The sequence below is a fragment of the Myxocyprinus asiaticus genome, chromosome 14, assembly GCF_019703515.2.
Source record: "Myxocyprinus asiaticus isolate MX2 ecotype Aquarium Trade chromosome 14, UBuf_Myxa_2, whole genome shotgun sequence".
NCBI lineage: Eukaryota > Metazoa > Chordata > Actinopteri > Cypriniformes > Catostomidae > Myxocyprinus > Myxocyprinus asiaticus.
In genome coordinates this window covers 25780716-25796307 of record NC_059357.1, presented here as the reverse complement: position 1 = coordinate 25796307, position 15592 = coordinate 25780716, and the positions used below count along the sequence as shown (strand labels likewise).

At 40.2% G+C, this 15592-nt stretch overlaps 1 protein-coding gene across 1 annotated transcript in view; it reads left to right on the top strand.

Annotated features, from left to right (window-relative positions):
* The window catches only part of LOC127451324 (rab11 family-interacting protein 4A), a 75571-nt gene that overhangs the window by 1596 nt on the left and 58383 nt on the right, over nucleotides 1–15592 (top strand). The window lies entirely within an intron of this gene.

Genomic DNA, 15592 nt, shown 5'->3' with positions numbered 1-15592 from the left:
TTATATATGAAAGCACAACATGGCCAGCACAAGTAACGGCTGTAAAAATGCTCTTCTTTTTTGTCACCATGGCAGTCCATGTATAACAATGTGAAGATGCTGAGGAGGCCTTTCCTTTCAGTTAAACTTGGGTTTGGTTTAAGGTGAAAACATGGAACAGCCTTTTTTTGAATCTGTGTGGAAAAACTCACTGACAAAACTATGGCTATTTTGGGAATAGGCAACTGTGCATTTTATTCACTTTCACATTCATTTCAGCAGTTCATGCGTCCATTTGTCGTTGCTTTTTTGGAGATCTAAACATTTTAATTTCTGTTAAATCAACATCCAGCCACCGAACAACATGGTCGACATTTTAATAATGACATTTTAAGACGATCTTGTTAACGTTAGCAGTGTTAATTGTGTTTAAGTCACTACGAATGAAGTGCCTCCAGCTGTTGTTTTGAATGAGGTGTGTTCCATTCAAAAGTGATGACCTCCTATGCCCTATTCCCTTCGAAGACTTTACCATCCACTCTGAGAGCTTTGAAAGGCTAAAAGGAGTGGAGCTCAAAAATAAAGGTCATTCAGAACTAATTTTTAAGTCATTTTTACTGGAAATTCAGTTTGAAGCGATCTTACAGCATGGTATCGTGATTGTTCTCCCTTCAAAGTGCCCTTTGGAGGGTGATTTATCCCGTTTGCAACACAGTCTGAGTTGGTCAAGTAGTAGGAAATGTTCAAGGAACATAAATATGTCACTTCCATAAACAGTCTTGAAATGGTCGATACATTTTAACGCTTGTATTACAGACCCACCTACATTTCAAATCAAAAAATCAAATCACTTTTATTGTCACACAACCATATACACAAGTGTAATAGTTTGTGAAATTCTTGGGTGCAGTTCTGAGCAACATAGCAGTTGTGACAGTGATGAGACATATACTAATTTACAATAAACTTAAGATTTACACAACACAATTGACATATCTAATATACACAATTACACAACACAGTATACAAATAATAACATACAGTGTACAGTATACAATACACACAATATAGAATACACATTATACAATAAAAAATAGTGTATATATAGTATATATAAAATGTACAGTAGGTTGTATTGTACTGTATTGACATTCAGGCTGTCGGTTGATAGTCAGTTGCCAGTGTGTTGTTAAGAGAGAATATAATTTATGACAGTCCAGTGTGAGATAATAAGATTAATAATGTGTAGTGCTGATGTATATTGATCGTGAGAGATCAAGAGTTCAAAAGTCTGATTGCTTGGGGGAAGAAGCTGTCATGAAGCCGGCTGGTGCGGGTCCTGATGCTGCGATACCGCCTGCCTGATGGTAGCAGTGAGAACAGCCCATGGCTCGGGTGGCTGGAGTCTCTGATGATCCTCCGAGCTTTTTTCACACACCGCCTGGTATATATGTCCTGGAGGGAGGGAAGCTCACCTCCAATGATGTGTCTGGCAGTTCACACCACACTTTGCAGGGTTTTGCGGTTGTGGGCGGTGCTATTGCCGTACCAGGTGGAGATGCAGCCAGTCAGGATGCTCTCTACAGTGCTGGTGTAGAACCGTGTGAGGATGTGGCGGTTCATTCCAAACTTCCTCAGCCATCTCAGGAAGAAAAGGTGCTGATGAGCCTTCTTCACAACGGCCTCAGTGTGGACAGACCATGTGAGTTCCTCAGTGATGTGGACACCCAGGAACTTGAAGCCGCCGACTCTCTCCACTGGTGCTCCATTGATGGTGATGGGACTGTGTTCTCTTTCTCTTCTCCTGAAGTCCACCACAAGCTCCTTTGTCTTGCTGACATTGAGAGAGAGGTTGTGCTCCTGACACCAGTGTGTCAGAGCGTGCACCTCCTCTCTGTAAGCTGTTTCATCATTGTCAGCGATCAGACCTACCACCGTCGTATCATCAGCAAACTTAATGATGGCATTGGAGCTATGTTTTGCCACACAGTCATGTGTGTACAGGGAATACAGGAGTGGGCTAAGAACACAGCCCTGTGGGGCTCCAGTGTTGAGGGTCAGTGATGAGATGTTACTGCCCATTCTAACCACCTGGCATCTGCTTGACAGGAAGTCCAGGATCCAGCTGCACACCCAGAGTTTCACATCAAGCTTGGAGGGCACTATGGTGTTGAATGCTGAGCTGTAGTCTACAAACAGCATTCTTATATAAGTGTTAATTTTTTCCAGGTGGGAGAGAACAGTGTGTAGTGTAGATGCAATGGCATCATCAGTGGAGCAGTTGTTGCGGTAAGCGAACTGCAATGGGTCCAGTGAGGGAGGCAGCACAGAGCAGATGTAATCTCTGATTAGTCTCTCAAAGCATTTGCTGATGATGGGGGTCATAGCAACAGGACACCAGTTATATTTAAGCAAATGATTTTGGACTGCTTTGGTACAGGCACAATGGTGGACATTTTGAAGCATGTGGGGACCACAGACAAGGAGAGAGAAAGGTTGAAAATGTCCGTAAAAACACCAGCCAGTTGGTTCGCGCACGCTCTGATGATGCAGCCCGGAATGCCGTCTGGACCTGCGGCTTTACGGATATTCACCCTTCGGAAGGATCGGGTTACATCCGCTACAGAGACGGAGAGTGAACTAACCTCTGTAGCTTCGGCTGCGAGAGCTCTCTCCGCAAGGGCGGTGTTATTTCCCTCGAAACGAGCATAAAAAGTATTTAGCTCATCCGGAAGAGAGGCAGCAGTGTTCACGGCTGAGTTTTTATTCCCTTTAAAGTCCGTGATGATATTAATTCCCTGCCACATGCTTCTAGAGTTGGTGGTGTTAAACTGTACTTCAATCTTGTCCCTGTACTGGCGTTTTGCTGCTCTGATAGTTTTGCAGAGTGCATAACTGGCTTGTTTATGCTCCTCCGCATTCCTGGAATTAAAAGCGGAGGTCCGCGCATCAAGTGCCGCGCGAACATCGCTATTAATCCAAGGTTTCTGGTTAGGGTAGATCCGTATTGTTTTGGTCGGAACAACATCCTCTACGCACTTTCTGATGAAACACGTTACGCTATCAGCGTAAAGCTCAATGTTGTCATCGGAGGCGGACCAGAACATCTCCCAGTCCACGTGATCAAAACAGTCTTGTAGCGTAGAGGCTGACTGGTCCGACCAGCACTGGATCGTTCTGAGGGTGGGTGCTTCCGGTTTCAGTTTCTGCCTGTAAGCGGGCAGAAGCAGAACGGAAGAGTGGTCCGATTTGCCAAATGGTGGGCAGGGGAGGGATTTGTAGCCATCCCGGAAGGGAGAGTAGCAATGGTCCAAAACCCGGTCCCCTCGTGTGTTGAAACTGATGTGTTGGTAGTATTTCGGTGCTATTGACTTGAAGTTGGCTTTATTAAAGTCCCCGGTCACAATGAACGCAGCCTCTGGGTTCGAGGTTTCCTGCTTGCTTATACTCCCATACAGTTCCTTGAGTGCCCGGTCTGTGGCGGCTTGTGACAGATGTACACAGCTGTGATAATGACCGCTGTGAATTCCCTCGGTAGCCAGAATGGTCGACACAGAAGCATGAGAAATTCCAGATCAGGAGAGCAGAAAGACTTGATAGAATGTATGTTCCTCTGATCACACCAGGATTTGTTGATCATAAAACATACACCACCACCTCTGCTTTTACCTGAGAGGTCTTTCGCTCTGTCCGCTCGGTGCACGGAGAACCCCGCGGGTTTGATGGCTGAGTCTGGAATCTCAACAGACAAGTTTCTGTAAGGCAGATAATGCAGCAGTCCCTCATCTCTCATTGCAAAGAGAGCTTGTTGTCCAGAGACTGAACATTTGCCAGTAGAATACTAGGTAGTGGGGGACAATTTGCATGACATTTTACTCTGATGAGAACGCCGGCTCAATTTCCCCTTTTCCTCCTACGTTTCCGTGGCTGGGCTGCTCAGACAAAGGGCTCTGCTGGCGTGTTTGTAAACAGCGGGTCGGCATTGAGGAATTTGAAGTCCGGTTTACGGTGTGTAATTGCAGAACCGATGTCCAAAAGTGTTTGTCTGTCATAGACAATAAGGCAGACAACATCCAAGACAAAAAACATAAGAATTGTAAACAAAACAAACAAAAAACTACAATGTTGTGTCGGCAGTGGCGTATCCAGGACATTTTTACTGGGGTGGCCAAGATGTGGCACAGACCTAGTGTGGGGTGGCGATACTGGGAGAACCTTTATGAATGGCACATGATCAAAATGTGTAAATATCACATTGCTTTGCTTCAACATCTACACGTGTAGAATAAATGAATTCTTAAACTCATGTTAGCATTCACTGAATTGTTTGTATTCAATATCAGACTGTTGTTTTGACATTTGACAGTCTTCTATTCCTGTTCCATTTCAACCTATTACAGTTTCTGGGAATCTCTGGTTATTTTAACATAACATCCATTTTTAAATCAGTAATTGTTTAGGAAAAGTCAGTTACACATTTTTAAGAGCTATTCTCATTGTAGAGAATTAATCTGTGTATAACATCAGGTATAGTGTATAATCATATAAAGATACAAGTACAGGTGATAACTGATTGAGGCGCAATTCAATCAATCATTCAATCAATTATTCATTATTTATTAGCTATAACTGCACTGTCCAGCAGAAATATTGTTAAATTGGGTACAAATCAGTGTGTGAAATTGGCTACGAGGGCTTATAGGTGTCTGTCTGGAAACCCCAAAATTGCAGATTGAGCTCTGAATACAGTAAAAAACAAAACTCTATTTACAGTGTCTACTCAGGTTTATTTTCCACATGTTCTGATAGCTTCAATTACTTTGAATATTACCAAATAAAATAGTTAGTCAAATCATTTGCGGCATTTAAGTGCAATTTGCCCTGCCTCTGCATATTTAAAATGTCAAATAAGGTATAAAAACTTTGAAGATTTTATTGGTCTGACTGACCAATAATACACATAAAGAGCTCATAAATAACTCATGTAAAGATTTAAAGTAGAGTCACAGCACAAACCCTTCCATTTCACACACAGGTTAGCCATATATATAACTTTAGCTATTGAACATATACATCTGTAAAACGCTTTACACACCTTTACACATTAAATCAGAAAACATGGCATTTCATATTTCATGTCAATATAAAGATAACATGCTGAATGTGGTGTAGGGTCTAGCTTACTCTTTAACCTAGCTACTGTAACAATGAAAAATTTTTTTCACATTCACATGGAAATTCGGGATAAATTAAACGTTAGATTAGATGAACATACCACTCAAATAACAGCTTTCTTTTTGACCACAAATCGACGTCGTCAACTCATTGGAAGTTGGAGGTAGACGCTAGCTCGTGTCAGCTTCGTGCTTCTGACCGACCATTATACTCCAGACCTGGTGCCCGCTGCCCGCGACCTGTGGCACCTGCCTGGCCACCCGCGGCCTGCCCCTCCCCCCACTGATCAAAGATCAGCTCACACAGCTTCAGTCCCACCACTACTATAATGGTCAGAAATATAAAACTGACCCTGGGTCAGTGTGGCTCTAAATCAACAAATGACCTGAGATGTCATCTTTGAATGACAGGTGTTTCTATTGGTTTTTTGTTCTTGTGTTGATGAACATGATGAACTACCAATCAGTTCTGGGGTGGCCACAAGGTGGCCAATGAGATTTCAGGAGTGGCCCAGGCCACCACAGGCCACCCCCTAAAATCGCCACTGTGTGTCGGAGGTCGCAACGCAGTAGCCATACTCTGCGCCATCTTGAGTTGGACTGTACATGGTCTTTACATGGACTTTACTCTGACAGAGTGTTGGACTTTGAACTCGGAGCATAGAGCCCAGCCAAGGACGTTCTGAATGAAAGTGAAGCGTGAAAGTAACCTAAAGTTTTAGGTTTCAACTTAGAAACCTTGTCTGATTAAAACATCATTTCACTTGCTTTGGCGCCCCACGCTGGACGTAAATTTCATGGGATCAGGCTGGGAATAGCATACTGGACATTCAGTCTGTCCGACTGGCAAGTTTAAGTTGGGAATTAATTTTAGAAGCTTTTTCTGTTTTTGAAGGCTTGAGATTGTAAAGCATTTTGGTGCTCTTGGTGGACCGTAGCAGTGGCTGTAGATAACAGTATGTTTCTGCTCTGTGTACTGCTTAGCCCTGTGCAGACATTCTTGGTTGACAGGTGCTTTTATATAGCTAATTAAGATGTTTAATTGGCTTTCTTTACACATTCAATTTAATCCATAATGAACTGTGATGCCTCAAGGCCCTTTGACAGTTAAAATGAGTCTCAATGGTCACTGTAGACGGCAGTAATGAAAACCTTAATCTGCTTGAATCTTGATACGTAGGTAGATCTTGTGATGGAGACAGAGATCCAGATTCATTATTTATGATGTTTTGGAATGAGTTTATGTACCCTTCTCAGGATAGTTTTGTTTTAGATCCCAGTCATTTTCTATTATGACGCCACACAAATAATCTGATTTTATTTCTGAAATAAACCCCATGCCAGCTCACCCAGTTGTCACAATGTACTTTTATACAGCATTAGCTCCTGTGACTGTTTTGCTTGCTAAACATGGTGAGCAGTATGCAGGAGTAAGCAGTGGTGACAAATGGGTTGGTTTTATCCGACTAATGCTGGGCGCAGAGGGGAATGTCTCAGCAGAGTCATCTCTCGAGACCTTCAGTCCTGCAGTACAGAATCAAACTGAATTCATTACTGATGCCAATGAAGACAACGTTTACTGGCAAAATACAGTATGTGATAATCTTCATGCAAGAATTATTGTTGTTGTTTAAACTGTACAGTATATTGTAATTTGGAAGTACTTTATATGTATTATTTTATTATAATTTTTTTATAAATGTCATGTTTTTAAGGCAAGTTTGGGCAAGTTTGTTTATATAGCACATTTCATACACAATGGTATTTCAAAAATTGTCCTCACAACAAATCCTCTGATTTGTATTTGTAACATCAGATATAGGTATTAATATTCTATTGGCCTATTAATGCATTTTTATCTCTTGTTAATATTAATGAACTGGTTAAATGTAAGTATTTAACATAAAAGGAAGACTTGCAGTATATGTTTTATAGAGTTATAAAAATATGCCCTTATAAAAATGCCCCTGAGAATCAAGTGCAGGTGGCAAATATTGCCCTGTAATGGTAAAGTTTTTGACTTCTGACACTGATGAAGACATAATAGTACATTTTAAAATAATTTTACAGCATAAATATGAACAAGGAAAGAAAAAGAAATAAGATTAAAAATATGTGTAATCTTTATATTAATATATTTAAATTTAAAAATGTATAAAAAGTAATAAAAATGAAAGAAAAATATACAGAAATATGTAAATTGAAATAAAATAATGCAGCACAATCAGTAAAGTGCAGCACAGTGCTTAGTTAGTTAATGCATAAGTAAACAGGTATTTTGAAAAAAACATTGTATGTTATTCTTGTTAACAGTGTTATTTTATTGAATGTTATGCTATGTTTTGTTATTTTTTGGAAATATGTAATGCATGTTGTGTTACATCATACTGCGTTTTATTTTTGTGACAGGGCGGAGGGTGGGGCCGGGTCGTGATTCCGCACACCCGGCCCCTAATTAGGTTGATTAAGCCTGAGAGGGATAAGGCTGACTGGAGATGGCAGTGTGAGAGAGAGAGAGAGTTACGGGCAGCTGTCCGATACCTGTGTGTTTGTCTTTTTGGTTAAGTTTATCATTAAACCTTTATTTATATTGTTAAGCCGGTTCTCGCCGCGTCCTTTCCATTTACCTTGTTACACTGGTGCCGAAACACATGAAGGAGGAGGGATGCGCTGTAGTAGAGTCCTCACCACTACTATCCACCCCAACGGAGCAGCCGCGGCCATCCACCGGGGGACGGAGGAGCCCGGCCACCTGAGAGCGGAGGAACGGACGCCGACTGCGAGGGGAGGAGGGGCTCCTAACCGACCTCCTGGAGCGGTCAGGGCCGCTGCCAGGGGTGGAGGAGACCCCTACCAGCCGCTGAAACGCGGCGGGGTCTGAGTCCGCCGACTGCGAGTGGAGAGGGGCTCCTGGCTGACCGCCTGGAGCGGGACAAGTATAGTCAGGACATTACTGATGTAAAAAAATAGCACCATCACTATTTGAAAAAAAGTCATTTTTGATCAAATCTAGACAGGCCCCATTTCCAGCAGCCATCACTCCAACACCTTATCCTTGAGTAATCATGCTAAATTGCTAATTTGATACTAGAAAATCACTTGCCATTATATCAAACACTGCTGAAAGCTATTTGGTTCTTTAAATAAAGCTTAACATTGTTTTTGTATATGTTTTGGAGTTGCCACAGTATGCAATAGACTGGCATGTCTTAAGGTCAACATTAGGTAAAAAATGGCAAAAAAGAAACAGCTTTCTCTAGAAACTCATCAGTCAATCATTGTTTTGAGGAATGAAGGCTATACAATGCTTGAAATTGCCAAAAAACTGAAGATTTAATACAAAGGTGTACACTACAGTCTTCAAAAACAAAGGACCACTGGCTCTAACAAGGACAGAAAGAGATGTGGAAGGCCAGATGTACAACTAAACAAGAGGATAAGTACATCAGAGTCTCTAGTTTGAGAAATAGACACCTCACATGTCCTCAGCTGACAGCTTAAATTGAATTCTACCCACTCAACACCAGTTTCATGTAAAACAGTAAAGCAAAGACTCAGGGGTGCAGGCCTTATGGGAAGAATTGCAAAGAAAATGCCACTTTAGCAGCAGAAAAGAAAAGGTTAGAGTGGGCAAAGAAACACAGTCATTGGACAACAGATAATTGGAAAAGAGTATTATGGATCTTAACCCCATTGAGCTTTTGTGGGATCAGCTAGACTGTAAGGTGCGTGAGAAGTGCCCGACAAGACAGCCACATCTATGGCAAGTGCTACAGGAAGCGTGGGGTGAAATGTCATCTGAGTATCTGGACAAACTGACAGCTAGAATGCCAAGGATCTGCAAAGCTGTCATTGCTGCATGTGAAGGATTTTTTGTGAGAACACTCTGAAGTAGTTTAAGAAGTTCAGATTTTTTTTTTTTCAAATTGTAATAGTAATTTTTCATATATTAATGTCCTGACTATACATTGTGATCAGCTGAATGCCGCTTTGGTGAATAAAAGTACTAATTTATTTCCATGAAAGCAAAATCTGTACATTATTCCAAACTTTTGGCCGCCAGTGTATATAAAGTAATGCTTTTCATTAGTCAAAAGTAAATGTTCTTGCACCATGTAGTGCCAGTCTCAGTGAATACTGTTCAGTGCTTTGTGCAGAAGGAAGTTATGTAACAGCATGTGAGGGACAGTCACAGATGACTGCTTTCTCTTGATGGTGCTAATGGATACTGAGTCATAGAAACAGTCATGATTGTGGCTTACATGTTTGTGTTGACTTTCTATTCATCTTCTTCCAGGGCTCTTCCAGCTTCCATTTCTTTCCTCTAATCCAGTATTTACATTAATTCTTTAACCATTTCTCCAAATGTTAGGCCCCAGGCGTGGACTGGCCATTGGGAGAACCGGGACTTTTCCCAGTGGGCCGTCCGCGAAATGGGGCCGCATGGGCCGCCGCGTTATGCAGAACACGCTACAAAACAGTGCCGCGATATGCGGAAGGGGGCAGCGATGTCCGCCCCTGTTAGGCCCTATTACCTTGTATCCATCTCTTTCTTGTGTTTATGAATGCTGATTTCCTCCATTTTATTTCCTGTTACCCTTTTCTTCCTTTGTATCTCAATCTTTCCACATGACCTCTTTCTGTTCACCTTTTCTTCATCTACTCTCTTATATCCCTCAGCATCTTCCATTTTTCATGTCTTTTTCCTCCTCATCATCTCTCCTCCTGCATCTCCATTCTCTGACGCTGTATAGAGCTGCTGTGATTGGTATGCCTGAAGAGCACGAGGATGGTTTGAGCACAGAACGTGTGTTGAACATGTGTGCCGCCCCTCAGGCTCTGCTCTCCTACCCCTCCCACAGGCTGCACTGTGGTGCCCTTGAAGAGTAGTTGCTAATGTTGAGTCTGCGATACAACACTCATTAACAGCACTGCTTCACAGGGACAGAACATACCATAGCAAGATATCCTCTGATGACAGGGTCTAAATGTTAGTCTTTAATTTCATATGGTCTTCTTTAGATGCTGAATGATCTCTAGTGGCTAAAATCAATGTACACTACTTGGCAAAAGTATGTGGACGACCCCTTCTAATGAACAGATTTGGTTTTCCAGTGATTTTATTGAAGACAAATCTTAGTTCTACAATGGCATATGACATTCTGGATAATTGTGTGCTTCCAACATATTGGCAACCATATTGAGAAGGTGTCGTTTCTGTTCCAGCATCACAATGCCCTTATGCAAGAAGCAAGGTCCATTTAGAAATGGTTTACTGAGTCTGATGTGGAAGAACTTGACTGGTCAACACAAAGCCCGGAACTGAACCCAATTACACGCCTTTGGGATGAATCGGAATGACAAGTTCTAGGCAAGACCAATCACCAAACGTCTGTGCCGGTCCTCACTGATACTCTTGTGTCTAAATGGGATCAAATCTCTGCAGCCATGTTCCAACATCTAGTGGAAAGCATTCCTAGAAAAGTTAGAGATGACCAACTCACTAGTAATGTCAATGGTTTTGACATGCATGTCCAATAGCTAACTATTAAAAAGAAACTTCCTAACTCTGAGCATGGAGATGGAATATTAAAAGAATGTTCTGGGTTCAATGCAGAATATAAGCTCAATATAAGCTCAATCGGATAATGTTTATTACTACAAAAATGAATTTTGATTTGCATCTTTTCTTTTTTAAAAAAAGTTTTTTTTTTGAAAGGCCATGAGTTACAGTGAGGCTCTTACATTGGAAGTGAATGGGGACAATCTGTAAACATTAAAATACTCACTGTTTCAAAAGTATAGTCACAAGATGTAAACAATATGCATGTTAACATGATTTTAGTGTGATATAATCCTTTATTAACCTTAATTGTGTAAGTTATATCCAATTTTACAACTTCATTGCCATGACAATGTAATGCCTTAAACCCTGTAATGCCTGTAAATGACAATTCAAACAAATTTACAGCTCAAATAATACATGCGTTTTAACAGAATAATTCATCTAAGTGCTTTTATAAAATTATAAGCTTCACATTTCTGCCTTTAAACCTTCCTAAAATTGGCCCCATTCACTTCTATTTTAAGTGCCTCACCCAGGGGATGAATTAAAATTAGTTTTTGTGGTAATCAACATTATGCCACAAATGCTGTTGATTGAGCTTAACTTAAACTGAACCTGGAATATTCCTTTTATTGCTCAACAAACACACACTCACTGAGCACATTATTAGAAACACTATGGTCCTAATAAAGTGCCGGACATGGTCTTCTGCTGTTGTAGCCCATTCGCTTCAAGGTTCGACGTGTTAGTGCATTCTGAGATGCTATTCTACTCACTACAATTGTTGTGGTTATCTGAGTTACCGTAGCTTTTCTGTCAGCTCGAACCAGTCTGGCTATTCTCTGTTGACCTCTCTCATCAACAAGACATTTCTGTCTACAGAACTGCCGCTTACTGGATGTTTTTTGTTTTTGGCACCATTCGGAGTAAACTAGAGACTGTTGTGTGTGAAAATCTCAGGTGATCAGCAGTTACAGAAATACTCAATCCAACAATCATGCCACAGTCGAAACTACTGAGATCACATTTTTTCCCCATACTGGTGGTTGATGTGAACATTAACTGAAGCTCCTGACCCTCATCTGCATTATTTTATGCATTGCACTGCTGCCACATGATTGGCTGATTAGATAATCGCATGAATAAGTAGGTGTACAGGTGTTCCTAATAAGTGCTCCGTGAGAGTAGGTGCAGTTTTTACATGTCTATATACTTCTGGTCATATACTGCATGAGAATGTAGAATTTCAGACAAAAATGGAGCTAATTCAATCAATCATACATATTCTGAGGATAAAAGACTCTTGTTTGGTGTGCCGAGAGAGTTTAAAAGCATTTAGTAATCAGACAGAAGCAATGCTGGATGTGATGTGAATTTTCTATTTTTCCTGATGTAACCTGATTTAATTATGTATACTCAGTGCAGATGTTTAAGAACAGGATGATCTGATACACTAACTTCTGCTGGCATTTCATGCATTCTGCTAATGGCAGGATGACAGTGTCATTTCTCTTGTATGATGGCTGGTAGCCATGTTTGTTTTAAAGAGTAAATCACAAAAATCTGTAGCATTACAGTCATGGAAGTGTGCCATTCTCTTCCATCTTCATATCTGTCTCACTCTCTTTGGCCGCTGCTTCTCCTGCAACACTGCCTTGACCCCTTGTAACAGTCAAACACAGTTCTTCCTTTCACCTACTGTATGTGTTTGTCTCTCTGATTCTCTCTTTCTCTCTGCCTGCACAGTAGAAGATAAATTTGGGGCAAGAGATATATTTAGCCTATGTGTGCTGCTCCATGTGAGTGCGTACACCTTTACTGAAGCTGCGTCCAAGTTCTCCTACTTAAATAGTATGTTCTAAATTCGATGAAGAACTTCTTGACTGGTGAAGTATGTTCTTTAAGGATGCAGGTGTGTAGTATAAATACAGTCCTGGTCATATTACATCTGCCATGTTAGCTAAATGTACTTTGATCTTTATGTTCTTTGACCTATGACATGCTAACAACAACTGCAAAAATATTTTACTAATAAGTACGAACAACTTCCTTGGTACCTAAAGCACTTACACTTGAAAAGAGCCACTCGGCTCAAAGTTCTCTGTTGTTTTACATTTAACTTCATAAATGTAATGGCTTTGCAGTTCTTGGCCTTATGAGATTATAAAATGTTCACTGGCTGCACACTTCAAAATCAGGGCCTTGTTTCCCAAAAGAATCATAAGCCTAAGTAGATTGTAGAAATAATTGTACAAATCATAGTAGATTTATGGGCTGTTTCCCAAAAGCATGGTTGACTTGAAAAATTGTCGTAGATCTACGTGTGCTGCGGAGGAATCATAGAGCACTTAAGAGCATCGTAAGGACATATTTTTATGTAGACACCTGCAGGACAACTGCAAAATTACACATAATACAATTTAATACAGTGTTCAGATTTTTACACTTTATGCAGTTGTATACAATATGAACATGATACTTTAATTTTAAATGTGGTGTATTTTTATTTAAATATAATTAGTGCTGTCACTCGATTAAAGAGATTAATCGCATGATTTTTCATAGTTATTTGCGATTAATTGCAGGTTTGGAAAGTGCTGAAATTTGACTTTTCCTGTAGAAATGCATTTAGTTCCTTCCCAGAAAATAAATTAAAACAATATGTAACAATAATTGTTTATTAACATTTACCAAACAAAGCAATCCACAGTATAAAGACACTAATTCAAGTAACATTAAACATTTCCCAAAGTCTAAATGGGAAGTTAACTAATTGAAATATCTAGTCCATGTAGTTTGCGTTTTCATTGCAATGGGTATTAAATCTTTTTAAACCCTCCTCCACTTCAATATTAATTATGGCTATCCACTTTGCTACAGCAATCGTGAAGCCCCATTTACATGATTTGCCGCTTTGAACGCCACATGAAAAGCACTTGCAGAGAATGTCTTGTTTTGCTTTTAGTGCTTACACTGTCCACGTAATGGTACTTCATCAGAATTGTTTGGAATGTAACACCGTGGAAATGCTGATGCTCAACTCCAGCATGTCGTCTGAATGCGGCTTATCACAAGTCCCATCTTGGTTTGTTTTATGTTAGTAGGTCCTTTCTTCATCACTTGATCATTGACACGGAATCGCTGTTGTGTGTTTGAGGTGTGTGCTTCAGTGTAATGACAATGGACACATCCCAAAGGTTTCACCCTTTTCCAACCAGTGTTCAGCACTCGCATGGAATTGAATAAAATATCAGAATCTAATGTGAAAATTGTTAAATGCATTAATCGCGATTTAAGAAAAATGACACATTAAACATTTTAAATGAATGACATGCGTTAGCGTATTAATTTCAATAGCTCTAAATGTAATATAATTATTTAGGTCTACTTATCATATCAAGGCCTATTTTCTGATGTGCACGCGTATTTAATAATTGAATAATATAGAATTTAAAATACAATAGAGCATGATTGTTTTGCAAATTAAATTCAGAGGGAATGGAGATGTTATATTATATTAAAGGGGTAAATTGTCTATCTTGGTTCGTCTTCCTTAAAGCGTCTTCCTTCCTACTTAAGGTGGCTCATTGCACATTCCTGTTAAGTGCAGTTTTGGGAAATGCACATAAAAAAGCAAAGAACGTTCATAGCTTCGCACATAGAGAACGATCGTAAGAGCTAAGATCCACTGTTTCGCAAACCAAGCACCAGATCAATATGTTATTGTTTGCCTACCGTGTTATGAATACTGCAAAATCGGAAATCCTGCTAATTTGACTGAGCTCATAACTGCTTTTTGCATGCTAGTTAGCAGGGAAGTATGCATATTTGGATGCAGGAAAAGATAGATCAAACTCATCAGCAGACTTTGATCACCTGCTTTCATGGTTGTGTGAACTAATACTTCTGCACACAGTCTCTTGGTTCTCTGTTAGAGCTCTTTCACTTTTGTGGCAGTATGGTGAATCATTCTAGCAGGTTTTAAGGGGAGGTCTGGAAGACTGAGCGGTTGTCAAGAGCACTTCTTTTTCTCCAGGAGGTGAATATATTTAGAAAGAAGTGATGTTTTCAAAGAGCTGTGTGTGGAGTTCTGTTTAACTTGAATAAAACCAGTTAATTTAGATGTTACTACATAAAAAATTTTTTAGGTAAACATTTTTTTCAGTGTAGCGCCATGATCTACCATTGAAGATTTACTTGGTTAACCATCTTCACCTGAAAAACTATGCTGGTAGTCCAGTTTCACCAGCACCAAGCCAACACTAACTAGCATAAACCGACCTAGACCAGCATGGGAATTCAAAGTGGTCTAGCTGGTCTTTTCAGTAGGGTCCTGCTTTTCAGATTTTGCTCCTGAGCAAAAAAAAGGTCCCAGTAACCTCTGTAACATGTATCTCCTCTAGAGTTTCAGAAGAGATGTCACACATTGTCACACACTTTTCTCAAACTTGCCAAGACATCAAAGTCGGCAATCAAAAGTCATCAGATTCTTCCAAGCCCAAATTATCTAACCAATGCTATCCACATACATGGCACTAGACTGTTACTATATGTCAACAATAGTCTAATCTCTGTCTTATTTTTCATTTCTTTCATTTCTTATTTTTAAAATATGTCTAGGACAACATCTGAGACAATGTTGATACTTGCCTCCAAAGAGCAACCTCTGAGCAATAATATTGTCCTCTGAGGTTTATCACTGTTATCAGAAATGCACATGGTGGTTTGAAAGATACAGGTATGCTTGAACAGGGTGTTTGAATTTTAAATGTCACTGAATTGAACAAGAGAGTCTTGTTGTGTGTCAGCAGTCTGTCAGGATCAGTCTGTATCACTGAGACAGCTGTTCATCACAAAGACTCACTGACAGTGG